Genomic DNA, 15,321 nt, shown 5'->3' with positions numbered 1-15,321 from the left:
ATATTCTAAAATTGAATATACAGCAATATATTCTTTATTTCGAATATTCCGGTCCATCTGAATACGTGATTCCTTCCAGCTTCAATTCAGTTGCTTGTGGGCCAATGGCTCATTGACCCACAAGCAAGAAGCAGGGAGGAATCATATATTTTCAGATGAAAAAAAAACAACTATACTATATTCAAAATATTTTCACGAAATCTCGAAGTTGCGATATTCGAGATAAAAAATTGTTATTCGAAAATTCGCGATCAACACTATTGGGCACTCCACGCTTCACAGTAATTCAAATACACTGGAATTCATATACATAATTAATATAAAATGGATATAAGTTTCAGTAAAAACATACAATGCATAAAAACTTGGTTCTCATATATGGAAGAAATAAAAAAAGCTATTTCTATGGAAAAATAATAATCTTTATAAAAAAAAAGAAAAGTTAGTAAATAGATCCATTAAGCATCAATCCAGGAAGATGTTCAGATTACATTTTACAAAATATATATTCATTTTTGTTGGAAAGTCCCCACCTAGCAATTGTGATTGGAAAATGTAATAAAAATAGACAATATAAAGTCTTCATAATATAGCAGACACTGACTGAGCAGCTGCATTGCGTCAGTAAGAGAGGAACTTTCAATGTATTGATCTTCTCCTACCATTGATGTAGGGGAACAGGCGTGATTTGTCTGAATACGTGGTTGAGCTTACCTAAACATATGTTTTTATCTAATTATTTCTGCTTCCATGGAGATATAAAGCAGTTAAATGGGTTGTCCAGCCCTTAAGACTTTTCATCAAAAGCTGGGACCTAAAAATCGGCTGCACAAGGTGGGAGAGGATCTGTAAGGTGAGTATAACAAACTAAGGGACATTTACTATGACCTTTATTGTGGCAGAAAAAAGTCACACATTATGGCGATAATATATAATTTATTTATTTACTTTTTAGGCTTCTCATCACTTATCTGAAGTGGTGAGAAAAGGGGTGGGCTTAGCTGGAGGGGGAAGGGCTTTGCACGGCCCACAGGATTTACTATAACTTGCGATAGAAACTGATGTAAGTTATAACTGGTACCTGGCTTGGGAAAACTTCAATTTCTGGCGTGCAGCAGGGCAGACATGTGCTTAAAGGGGTTCTCTGGGCATTAAGAAAATGAAAATACTTAAAGAGGACCTTTCACCTGGAAAAACATTGTGAACTAAGTTTCTGTGACCGTGATCCCCTGACTGAGGACGTATATCCCATCTGGCGACACGGATGGGACATGGTCACTATTGGAAGGGGAAGCATGTATGGGTATGTGGTGTCTTCATAGGGGTGTATAACTGAGTAATGCCGGTGCTCGCCCTGGAGGAACCACATATAGCCTAGAGGGTATTTTTGGTCTGGAACCAATGACCCCCTCCAAACACCAGAGGATTGAAAAGAATACTCAATTGGGCTCCCCCCCACTTAGTCCTATTTTTGAGCCACAAAGTGATAAGACGATTCGGATGATTGCCTGGTGACGCGGATGGCTCACAACTTACTCTGTGGGCGTCCGCGTCCCCGTCCCCATGGCAACCACTGACGTCATCCCCATGCGACACAATCCTCTGTATGCAGCGCCGTGGAGCGGAGCTTTCTGCCCCCCCTGGACATTGGCAACCGCTGACGTCACAGGGGAATCTTTTTCCTATTGGCTGAATGCAGACGCGGCGCATGCGCATTGAGGAAACTGGCACGCCCATACTTGGCGTACTTCCCAAGGATTATTTGGACGTGGAGCGAGGTTTCAGAGATACGATCTCCATCTGTGAGGTATTTTTAAGTTATATCAGACCATTTACTGTATTGAACGATTCACGTATGTTTTAATACATCACAGTGGTTTAGATTGGGTATAACCCTCTTTATGTTTATATGAAGATCTATAGGTGTATAGGTCCTGGTGTATCATCCCACTTTGGGGAGAGACATCACCACCCACTTTTGCATTATTTAAGGCACTTGTTTGACAACTTGTTTCACTGCTTTAGAAAGACCGATGAAGGTCGAAACGTCGCTTGTACCATGCTGATTTGTGAATAAATCACCACCCTGATTTTCCACACTGGCGAGTGCTGCGGATTATTGTATTTTACCTGGGTCCTATCAGGTTCATCATGCCTTGCAGCAAGCTCTGGTGATTATGGTCTAAATTTAAGCCAGCAAGGAAGCTGGCTTACATTTAGGCTGGAGGTGGATGCACCAAAGCTATGTAAAGGCCAGCACCTCTTTATAACATTGGCAGATCCACCGCCAGCACACATGGTTATTAAGACCGTACTTAAAACGCCAGTCTTAATAAATGACCCCCATAATTTTCACTTTACATATCCTTTCTACAGTGTGTACGGTTGAAACTTCACAATTAAATGTAAGTCTGCGGCTTGTCCTGTGGAAAATATACTTAAAATAACAAGAAGGTTAATGAAAGACAACGCACCACTTGCTGGTAGACAGAACCTAATCAATCTTGTGATTGCTTCGGCAGTGAATGATCCAAAAAGTGTGACCAGCACTCTGTTGAGTCTTTTTATTAGAGATATACTGTATATTTTACTGTTTTTGCGTCACAACCAATATGACTGCCGTTAGAGATAATCAAACTTGAAAATTTGATTCAGACGATTCACCAAAGTTCTTAAAAAAATAAATCTGGTTTACCCAGGCCACTCTGCCTAATCATATGCATCTCACTTGGTGGCCCAATCTCAGTGTGAAGGCTGTGAACTTAAACTGCAGGGACACTGCAGGGAGAGTGCATGGAGAGTGTATCGCCGTGTGCATTATGTTCTAGTGCATCCGCATTCATAGTTAATCCCTTCTGTAGGTACTGTGCTGTCAGTATTACAGGCAGGTGTAATTTATAGCCGTCTACCTCACTGTGCAGGGCACCAAGATTCATAGCTAATCCCTTCTGTTAGCTGTGGAATTACTGTGCCTAAATATTACAGGTCAATAAAAGCGTCAGGTCTAATTTATTGCCATGGGCTTAACTGTGCAGTGCCCAAAGATATAGTGGCAGCAGTGGCAGTAGTGGTCCTATGACAGAGTGGGGAAGGTGGTAGCAGTGGCTTTAAGGCTGTTTATGGTTCTGTTTTTCCTATCCATCAGAAGTACATTTAAAAAAATCTGTATTTTGAGCATCCATAAAGCTTCTTTCAGATGGTCAGTATTTCGTCAGTGTTTTGGATCAGTATTTGATAAGTAATTGTAAGCCAAAAACAGGAATAGGTCCAAAACAGAGATTAAATGCAATGGGATTATTTTCATCTGATGTTTTGGATTCACTCTGGCTTTTGGCTTACAAATTCTCAACAAATACTGATGCAAAACACTGACCAAACAGTGACTAAAAGAATGTATTAGCTACAATGAATTTTGTGTTGGTGGAGTAATTTGCATGGTTCATTCCAATAACCAACACTCCTCCCGTATGGCAATAATCCAGCTGTCATGTTTGATACATCAAGCAGGTATGGCCCATTTGGTTTTAACCAATATACATATTAAGGGAGGGATCCACATGGGCTAAATTTTGTTGCACTGCACTACTCCTAAAGTCAAAGATATTGCAGCCTTCTCATTACGCCACAAGCAAGAAGCAGTGAGCGATCATGGGTACTGATGAGAACAAATCTAGAATATTCGCCATTACAAAAATATAGCACTATATTCTAGATATTTGAGAATTCTCGAAGTGCCAATATTCACGAGAAAAATTCGCGATTAGAATATTCGCGATCAACACTAGTAGCTAGGAATGATCAATTTGGGTCCAGTTGATGGAGTGATTTGTTTGATAATACCATCGTAGTTCCAACCATAAATGATTGCAATAACGACGCAGGCTAGTTTTTTAGCTAAAAGGACGTATTAGCTATGATGAATTTTGGTCCAATGGGTGGAGTGATTTTTGTGGTTCATTCCAATAACCAACAACATGCCTATGGTATGACAATAATCCAGCTGCCAGGTTTGATCCATCCAGCAAGTTAGACCTATCTGGTTTTAACCCAAATACAAGTAGTCATTTGACTCCAGGTGTTCCATACACAACTTCCTCGAGGGCCTAGTGGCAGTCAGCACTAACTGTTTTATGATGCGCTTACATGTCCGGGGCTGCATATGTGCTGCACTGAAGGGATCGCTGTGTGTCTACCCTTTGCCGACAGGAGTGGGTTACCCGCTTAACGTAGTTCGTCATAGAGATTGGGGATTGTAATACTGGAGCAGACTAATTTATTTGGTAAAAGACAAATTTTTTTAAATAAAAGACAAATTTATTCGCTAAAATACAAATTTTTTTGCTACAAGAATAACTTTTCAGATGAACGAATCAACTTGTGGGCCAGTGGCGTACACACAATCCATGGGGCCTCGGTGCGAAACTGATCCATGGGGCCCCCTCTCCGTCGCCGCCCGTCCCCCCCAACCCACCGCCGCCCCCCCAATTTGCATTCACCCCCCCTCCGCACTACTGCTTTATAGTGCCCACTGACAGGGTCATACTGCATCCAGAAAAATATTGCTATATAGTGCTCACTGACAGGGTCATACTGCATCCAGATAAAAACTGCTATATAGTGCCCACTGACAGAGTCATACTGCATCCAGATAAATACTGCTATATAGTGCCCACTGACAGGGTCATACTACACCCAGATAAATACTGCTACATAGTGCCCACTGCTTCCAGATAAAGAGGTGATACCATGTCCGTGACCAGGTAAATAGTGTCAGTGGGCGGAGCGGTCGGTGCCCCCTGGTGCTCAGCCTTCATCCTGTGCTCTGTTTTCCCCACCGCAGAGGGGCGCATTTGGTGCTGCCTCTTCTCCTTTGTTCTTTGGCCCCCACCAGGGTCATGCTTTACAAGTAACCCCATGATCATTGCCACAACTTTGGGACTTTGCCAAAACCAAATCATTAGACCAGGGGCAATCTGACCAAACCCCCCCTCCCCCTCCACTGCAGTCAGTTTGGGGATCAGTATGGGTCCCGCAGCGGTTCCCCTGATCATCGGCCCCAACATACTTACCTGCTCTGCGCTGCAGGCCGCGGCTACTCTTCCTCTCCGGCAGAAGTCGTGCTCGCTCTTCTGTCTTCCCGGTCGACGCTGCACTGTCACCTTACAGCGTGCAGCGTCAGGTCATAGTGCGCGCACTACGTCCTGACGCTGTATGCGCTTAGGACAGTGAAGTGCCGGCCGGGGAGGGTAAGGGGCAGGCCACGCGGAAACCAAGAGCACTGGGCCCCGGGTCCATACAGCACTACTGCAGGGGCCAGGGGTCCACAGGCGGCCGAGCCCCCTGGAGTGCCGGGCCCGGTCGCAACTGCGACCGCTGCAACCCCTATATGTACGAGCCTGTTGTGGGCAATTCTGATGTGCGAAGAATCTATTTATTTAAACTGCCCGCAGGGTGTTAAATAATACTGCTCTGTATTACTAAATCACAGTAACTGTTTGTCTAACAGAAGCAGTTAAATATCAATGTCGACATGCCACAAACAAGAGAATGAGACAGGTGTATCACCCCAATTTGCCCCAAAGTTTGTAAAATCAGTTTTGTATACCTTGAGGGGTTTAGTTTCTAAAATGGGGTCATTTATGGGTGGTTTATATTATGTAAGCTTCACAAAGTGACTTGAGTCCTGAACTAGTCCTTAAAAAGTGAATTTTCAGAAAATTTTCAAGATTTGCTTATAAACTTCTAAGCCTTCTAACATCCCAAAAAAAGAAAATGTCATTTACAAAATGATCCAAACATGAAGTAGACACTTATAGCAATGTAAAGTAATAAATGTATCACTATCTGTAAAAGCAGAGAAATAGAAATTTAGAAAATTGCAAATTTAAAAAAATTTGGGGTGAATTTTGGATTTTTTTCTAAATAAAAATGAAATATTTTGACTCAAATTTATCACTGTCATGAAGTACAATATGCGACGAGAATTTTTTGGGGAAAAAAATGGCCTGGTCATTAAGGTGAAAAATGGCAGGGTCTTTAAGGGGTTAAAGGCTTCTTAAAAACTGTACCTAGCACCTGTCACGTCTCTCCCTATTCTCAGCTTACTGTGAAATGGCTGACACCGTATTGGATGAGGCTTTTATAGGGCTGTGACATCACAGGGTCTGGCTGTCTGTTGATTGGCTGTCTGCATGGCATTATAGGTGATCTTGCGTTCCCGGGCTTCTTACTATCACTTTGTAACTCATGAAGCCACCATTTTAGTAAATAAGTGATTCGTTACTGTGACAAACCACCCGCCAATCCCGTCGTACTATGCCACAGTTGCCATACAGGTCTCATCCACTCATTGTCTCCTTATACTGCTTTTTCTGTGTCACTTTGATTGGTGGCAACTTTGTTACGGCAGACACCAGGAAGTTTATTAAGATATCTTTACAATTGGCTAATTGGTCCACCATGTTTTTCAGACTGGCAGGCAAGTAATTGGTGTACAGGTAATGATAGTATTTGTGGTAGATAGCAGCTCTTGTTACTACCATGGAGTAGTCATTAGTCCACTTGGAAGTGCAACCCCATCGCTCCTTTGTGCTGTCCCAAAAGTGACTACGGGCCAGGTAACCCACAATTCTTTCTGGAAAACTCGGCCAAACTGTAAAGGCAAAATCCACCTCCATCGTGGATAGCACCGTGTCCTCATCGAGGCTGAGTTCAGCATCCGTCACTATGTTATTGTAAGGAAGAAAACGACTGCTCATGACCTTGCTCTCCCCTTCAATAACTATGACAGGCACAGCAGTGGCAGTCCAGCGGTGTTTGGCAGGGAGCTGCTTGTCACAATTTCACAAGACTATGATCTGATGACAGTACTGAGACTTTGCTACAGCAACCAGCAGCTTCAGGATTGGCTGGGATTGGGAGACCAGCGGTGTCACAGCATGGATGACGGCGGTAAACTTTGTTGGCGATTTTACACCTAGATTAGCGTAGTAGTAGAGAAAATCACCCAGATATGATGAGTACTGGGGCAGCAAAAAGAATCCTCCAGGATGCTTGTTCCATATTAAACTGTTGCGGGATATGTGCTTGAAAATTCTGTCCTGAATTATCTCTAGTGTAGTCAATACAATCTTCTCAACTGAGGAAAAATAAGCTTCCCATAAAAACTGTGTCTGCTGTCTAAGTGCGAGGATCCTATCCTGATGAATAGACCTGATTGTAGAAGGAATCTGTAATAACAATCTCTCGTCCCCAATAACTGCAGCTTGGTTCCAATCAATCACTTCCGAGAATGGTAACTCCCAGCCGTTACTCAGCATTACTGGAACACAGGCAGCCTGGAGAGCCTCCAAAAATCTGAAGGAACCAAGCCTGCAGCCACGGGGGTCGAGACAGAAAGTGGCATTGTGCAGCATTTCACGATAATCATACTTCTCATATTCAACATTGTCTTTATCACAACAGGATTCCTTGTGCTTCTGCCAGCAATGTGACAAACCACCCGCCAATCCCATCGTACTATCCCACTGCTGCCACCAATGTGACAAACCAACCGCCAATCCCGTCGTACTATGCCACAGTTGCCATACAGGTCTCGTCCACTAGAGACTTCTGGAGGCTAATCCACTGTGAGCACAGTAGACGTTTAAGATTGGTTGGTGTGCCCATACATGATACAATCAGAAAAATAAAATGATCGATTTTACGATGGAAATGAGATTATTTGCTGCCACCACTCTTCGTATTGAATCGGGGCTAAGAGACCCCGGATAGCTAATCCTAAAGGGAAGAAACGGTTATTTGCAACCTAGCTAACCAATTAACAATTTATAAAAATAAGACAATGCGGTAGTATGTCTCCTCTGAGGACAGAGTTCTTAGCATAAACCAGATAATCAAGGAACAAGGGCAAAACTGGAACGATGCAATCGTTAGTTTTATTCTAAAAACTATACACAAAAAATATATACATTAAAACTGACAGATAAATATACCTGCCAGTCGAACAGATTGGTTGGATAGAAATAGGTAAGAGGTGGAAGGGAATAGAATGTCTGTAAGTTCAGAATTACCGTGGTAGTGTCCAGTAAAAGGCAAAGTCTTTGTAAGGAATAATCCAAGATGGTGGCGTGCCCGTGTCCAGCGGACAGTCGTGATGTTAGTCGACGTCAGATGGTAGATGAAGGACCCAGGACCTGAGTGTGTCACTGTTTTTACTTCCAGTCTGAAGCGGGGAGTGGTTATGACACGTAATTGTGTAATTGGAACAGGGGCAGTCCTTTGCCCCATAGGAAGAAAATCTGGCAGAATCTTTGCTTTGCCCGTTTCTCCATATCCCGTAAGTCCAATCAAGAAATAGATATTGATATATTGATATTGATAATCAGTACAATTTTACGCATCATCTGATACCAAATATGACTGGAAGATAATGCAGGGTGCCTGAGAACCTTTATATCTCAGAGTGGGAATCTCTGATTTTCCCGCGGGTTTCCTGGAAGGTGGGTTATAATGATCTGAACAATTCCTGAAGTGATTATTCGTTTTGTATTTTCCTATCCTATGAAATATTAGGAAAATATGGGAAAAATATGAAGTCTATGGATTGAAGGTGACTTTTTTGGTCATCTTCCTTCCTGTACCAACCAGCTATGTGATAAGGATCTGACCTTTTCTTCTGAAGCTCGCTGCCCAGGCTAAAGGTGTGAGACCTTCTGCGATGCCGGAACCACACAGACTGGGAAGAGGCAAGCTTTATGAGGTTTTGTCATGATGATATCTGATTGATAGATGTATCCTGGCATGGGGGCAGGAAGATTCTTTTGGCACGGATGTGCTAAATTTACTCTGATCTCTGAGCTGTGCTAGCAAGGTGAATTACTTCTGGGTTAAAAAAAAAGATTTTAACTCTTTGCGTGCTTTTAAAAACCGGACGCATTCGCGATTTCTTTGGTAACTGAGATCGCAAAGCGTCACAGTTACCACAAAGCATGGAGAAATTTGTATTCATTGCAAATTGGATTCTTCCTAAACTTCAGTTCCAATTCCACTTTGGATGCTTTGATTCGCTCAACACCTGCTGTTATGGCACCTAGAGGGACTATGAGTCATATTTTATATTCTTGAAAAATAAACCTGTCTAGCTGTATAGCTATATGGGAATGATGTACTATATATTGTTGAATTACTAGAGTTGTTATTTAGGAGTTTGGAAAAGGTGCAGTTTCTGTAGGAGCTCAAATGGTGGTTATATTGGTTGAGGTTCCCCTAGCTTCTCCTTAAGCAAATATAACTAATACTCCATATGTTTTTATACTTTTAGTTAATATAGAGATTTTTCAGCCTTCTCTTATATTTCTTTAGGGATATTTTTTGCCAAACTTGTTTCATTCATGTGTTGAAACAGGTTTTATCTGCCGTTATATAAATCACAAAAAGAGAGAAAGCTTAACCCACTTCTCAGCGATGGTATTGTCAGGTTTTTCATGTGACATTGGCACAGCTACCAACGAACTTCCTTTTGATCTGATTACAGCAGCTGTTAGTTTATAGCCATAGATTCCATGCTGTGCCAAAAAGTGAGACATCAATGGCTCACCTTTACTGAATTATTACCTGTGGAGTACTGCAAATATTTGAAATTTAGTTCTGTTTGATAATGTCAGCGGGTTGCAAATTCTGCTGTGGGAAACATGTTCTGCCCATGTAGCAGCATACTTAACACTATTTCTATTACAAAATTACAAATGAGAAGTTGTTCTATTTTTTTTCCCCACAAAGTTTTAACCGAGAAGGTAAGAAGTGGTTATTAAAGGGGTTATCCCACAAAAAATATTAATATGCAGTGAATAGGGCATTTCAAATAAGTATTTTAACATACTTGCATAAAAAATATTGATAGGCTTTTATATGCATTGCATTTTCCTATTTGGTAGGGCCCCCTGCTGTTTATCCTGTTTTCCAAAGGTTTTATCCCTCTTCTCTTTTATTCAGTGGTGGACAGACATGCTCAGTAGCTTCCCTGCTCCCTTCCTCCTCTCAGTGCTGGTGCAGTGCTCTCATAGTGAAACAGGTGATGCATCCATGATGGGCAAAGGTTCCAGATAAATAAGACAAAGTCCAGCTAAATCAAATAATTAATATTTATTAAGGAAATTAATGATATTTATATGGATGTTAAAGGCCGCGATGTTAATTCATTAAATAAAATTACTTAACAGATTAAACTTGAGTTAATAATAAACAAACATATCCACTCAAATCATGAGCGACTTCACCCAATTAATCTAACATCGCAACAATAAAGGGGAGGGGGGTGGGAGCAGTTTGTTATCCTGTGCCGTGAATGCGCACTAACTGTTATCTCCTTCTCTTATAGGTACCTGGAACGCCATTGAAGAGAAGAGACAATCCCCATCCTTGGAGGGCACCTGCAACTTTCCCCAGATATGATTCGCCAATGAATTCTCCAATCAAATTCTGTTGCCAGGTAAGAAAAGAATAACTTTATTATTACACACCTACATATACAATAAACGGAACCATGCCATCATGTGTTCCCTTCATTGTATACACAATGCCGGGCCCATACATGATGGATAAAGGTTCCAGATAAATAAGACAAGGTCCAGATAAATAAAAAAATGTATATATATTATGGAAATTAATGATATTTATATGGATGTTAAAGGCTGCGATGTTAATTCATTAAATATAATTACTTAACAGATTAAACTTGAGTTAATAATAAACAAACATGTCCAATCAAATCATCAGCGACTTCACCCACAAGCCATGTATCACATGGCAACCCCCAAACATTGCAGACCTTCTTCGATCATATATTGGAATCCCAAGTTAAGAAAATAAAAATTACCGATATCGGACAAGTGCCAATAGTCAGATGTGTAAAGGCCTCCAGTAAATCCTTCTAATTCAACATGTCTGTATGAAAAACCATTCAAAATAGGCAAAAATTTTACCATCTGACAATTTACTTTTTTCCTGATTTTATCTAGGAAACAAAAATCTCGGTGAGACCAGTTGAGCTTTGGAATAATTTCAGAGAAGGTAAGAACAGAATTTGGTAACAATGAACGAATAATCCTAAAAGTATACTTGTATTTATTAATCACCAAAATGAAGAATAATGAGATCAGGCAAAGGCAAGTAAAAGGCTAGAGAATTACCCAACGACCAAACATCTCTAAACTTTAAATCTTATTGTGCAGACCAATGAATGTATATATTCAAATTAAGACCAAGGTGATGCAAAAATTTTCTTTCAGAAGCCATATTTAATGCTCCAGTAACGATGTGGTTTCCAACAATCCAAATCTTGCAAAAACCTGCAAGATAAAATAAAACTACTCTAACCAACAATTCAGGTCTAATATAGATTTTGAACTATCAGATTTCCACCTACCCAAATGTTTTATTAAAGACGTACTCAAACCTTGCTGAGCAGCCTTGGTGGCTGCAACTATTCTGAATGAATGGGCAGAAATATTACAGATGTGATAACCTAATAGACTGAGACATTTCTTTAAAACGGCATTAAATTTAAATTTTGCAAGAGGAGAATGGTCCAGGTGTAAGAATAACTGACCATTTACCTTAGGCCTTCTATTCAACCAATTGTGCATAGCCGTAACAGGGCAAAATCGAGAGTTACCGAGAGAGTGTAAAGTAATCCAATGACCTTTTTGGACTTGATCAGTTTTTGACTTTCGTTACAAAGTCTCAAAACTTTCATATTGAAAACCAAGTCAGAAATAAAAATTGGTGATATACTATGTCTATTAACAGCCGTGAATTCGCTGATCCGGAGAGCAGTGAAGAAGGCCAGAAGAAAAACAGATCAGAAAAGATGTGTTTCCAGATCCGAAGAACATATAGAGGGTAAAATATCATATAATTGGAATAAAATCTTCCTAGATATTGGTCTAGTTCTTTCCTTCTCGAATGTACTTTTGTTCAGACCTTTCAAGGCCTGATTCAAAAGGAAATTATTCTTAACTGGTTGAAGAAGAAAGAAATGCTAATGCAAATTTTGTTTATAGAATTGTACAATTTTTTTTTTTCCCAGTAAATAATAAAAAAATTCTATTAAAATGAAAGAATCATTGAAAAACGTAACAAATTTTGCCTTTAGCTAAATGTTATTAATCAGGCAGAAAAGAACTAGCTCACAAAGTAAGATAGTAACTGGGATCGATTTTGACGTAAGACAACTAATAGCGAAAACAACACCCTTGTTGTTGGACAATAACAACATTCTTTTGTTAGCAAAATTTGGTCTCCAAATATGTAAGGCAACCAAGACAGGAAACAATTCAATAAAGACTACATTCTTTACTAAACCAGAATCCTTCCATTTCTGAGGCCAAATCTCCGCAGACCGAAAGGAATTAAAAAACGCACCATATCCGATTGAGCATGCTGCGTCTGTGTGCAATTGAAATGCGTCAAATTCGATAAATTCCTGCGGCGAAATTGTCCTACCGTTGAAATTAATCAGAAATAATAAACAATCTTGTAAATCATCTCTTAACTCTTTAGTTATTCTAACATGCGAGAATGGAGAAGAAAGACCTTTTGTAGCATTATATAACCTTTTAGAGAAAACTCTACCCATGGGAATAACCCGGCATATAAAATTTAAAGAACCCAATAATGATTGTAGTTCTTTTAACGTACAGTACAGACCAAAAGTTTGGACACACCTTCTCTTTCAAAGAGTTTTCTTTATTTTCATGACTATGAAAATTGTAGATTCACACTGAAGGCATCAAAACTATGAATTAACACATGTGGAATTATATACATAACAAACAAGTGTGAAACAACTGAAAATATGTCATATTCTAGGTTCTTCAAAGTAGCCACCTTTTGCTTTGATTACTGCTTTGCACACTCTTGGCATTCTCTTGATGAGCTTCAAGAGGTAGACCCCTGAAATGGTTTTCACTTCACAGGTGTGCCCTGTCAGGTTTAATAAGTGGGATTTCTTGCCTTATAAATGGGGTTGGGACCATCAGTGGCGTTGAGGAGAAGTCAGGTGGATACACAGCAGTGAAGGCAAAAGGGCCAACAAGTGCTAAGCATCTCTGGGAACTCCTTCAAGACTGTTGGAAGACCATTTCAGGGGACCACCTCTTAAAGCTCATCAAGAGAATGCCAAGAGTGTGCAAAGCAGTAATCAAAGCAAAAGGTGGCTACTTTGAAGAACCTAGAATATGACATATTTTCAGTTGTTTCACACTTGTTTGTTATGTATATAATTCCACATGTGTTAATTCATAGTTTTGATGCCTTCATAGTCATGAAAATAAAGAAAAATCTTTGAATGAGAAGGTGTGTCCAAACTTTTGGTATGTACTGTACATTTAATTTTAGCCAACAATACATTGATGGAAATTTTTATATTATAGATTTTTTTCAACTGGAAAAATTTATTCTATTTTGAAAGTATCGATCGCGATTCCAAAAAAAGTTAACCTGTTAGTTTGGAACACTGTTTTGTCTTCCGCTAACAAAATATTAAAGTCACTAGTTATTTGTAAAAATATTTCAAGTAATAATTGACAGTTGTTAGTATCCCCTCTTCCAATGAAAAGGAAATCATCTAAATAATGCATTATGTGACCATCAATGTAAAATTGTTCTATAACCCGTTGCAGAAAAGATGAGAAGGCTTCAAAGTAAAAAACACGAAAGGGTAAAACCCATCGGTAGAGCTCTGTCAAAGAAATATTGACCCTCAAATTGAAATCCAAGAGAGTTGAAATCTTTAGTGAGAATAGGAAGGAGTCTGAATGCTGATTTAATATATTTTTTGGCTAACAGGGCATTCCTAACCATTTACCTTACCTTAACAATAGCTAACTTAAAAGAAGAATAAGAAACGGAAGCAACACTTTTGTCTATTTCATTGTTTAATGAATGATCAGGAGGAAAAAAAAAGGTTATGAATTAAACAGAAAGAGTTAGAATCTTTTTTAGGGACTAGGCTTAAAGGGGACAAACAAACATTTTCAAATTGTGGGGCAGAGAACGGGCCAGCAAACGGCCTAGATCAATTTCTTAAAAAAAAAAAAAATTAACAGTAGAAGGATTTAACTTAACGGATTTGATGTTCTCGACCCAAAAGCAACCAGTCCCTTTAAATTCAGGGATGTAGAAACCAAATGAAAAGCCAGACAATAACAACTTAGCCATCACTTTGTCTGGATAACATTTTTACCATGGGATTAACCTTGCTTGCCTCACTGGAGTTGTTGCTTTTTCCTTGAGTGTCTTTTTGTAGCTGAGGCTCCAGCTGAACCAAGCTTTTTGAAACACTTGAACACTGGGTGGCTTCCGCTACAAAAGGAACATTTGTGCCGATATTTGCAACTTGAGGCCCATTTGCAGTGATTTTCATTAAATGCAAAACATAGTCCTCTCTTGTTGTTACCTTGCTGATGAAAATTGACATTCTTTTGCGGCAACATGAGATTTTGCCAAAGGCCAACATCCTTGGTTCCCCATTGCATGTTCGGATAAACCGACAGTTTCTGCCTGAAAGACTCATCATAAGAATTCCAAGCCAATCCACCAAATCTGTGATAGGCTTCCAGAATTGAATCCATATGATAAAATAATCCACAGCAGAGTTCTGGTTTACGTTCTCCCAGCAGTGACACATAAATAGAGAAAGCCTTTAACCAATTTAAAATTGATTTATTCTTTGTTTTTGGGTCCTCATCCTTATTATCTTTTATTACAGGTTTATTACCAGATGATGGGAGTAGGGAATATAAATTAATAAGTTCTCTATTCCATATCTTGTCTTTTACTGTGAATGACAGGTGGTATCCAAGTGGCGATACTTGGCATGCTAAAGCCTCTTTAAGGCAGGATTGTTTTACACCCTCAAAATTCTGCATTTGAGGGTTAAATACTGAGACTGAATCCTTAGGCAGCCTTATAAATATATCAGTGCTTTTTTGAGAATTGGCAGATGTCTTGTCAACCCTAGTGTTGAGCACGAATATTCGAATAGCGAATATTTATCGCGAATATCGCAACTTTGCAAATTCGCGAATATTTTGAATATAGTGCTATATATTCGCTTTATCAAATATTTGTAATTTTTTTACATCTGAAAGCATGATTCCTCCCTGCTTCTTTCTTGTGGGTCAATGAGTCATTGGCCCATAAGCAACTTAAGCAGGAAGGAATCATATTTTCATATGGAAAAAAAATGCTGAATATTCTAAAAAACAAATATATAGCAATATAGCGAATATATTTGTTATTTAGAATATTCGCATTTTT

At 39.6% G+C, this 15,321-nt stretch overlaps 1 pseudogene; it reads right to left on the bottom strand.

The window, feature by feature from the left end:
* Nucleotides 1–6,338: 6,338 nt before the first annotated feature.
* LOC120999204 lies at nt 6,339–7,514 on the bottom strand (annotated as a pseudogene).
* Nucleotides 7,515–15,321: the final 7,807 nt, after the last annotated feature.

Source organism: Bufo bufo, chromosome 4 (assembly GCF_905171765.1).
Source record: "Bufo bufo chromosome 4, aBufBuf1.1, whole genome shotgun sequence".
Taxonomy (NCBI): Eukaryota; Metazoa; Chordata; class Amphibia; order Anura; family Bufonidae; genus Bufo; species Bufo bufo.
The sequence above is the reverse complement of the archived record's forward strand: the minus strand, read 5'-3'. Positions and strand labels throughout refer to the sequence as shown.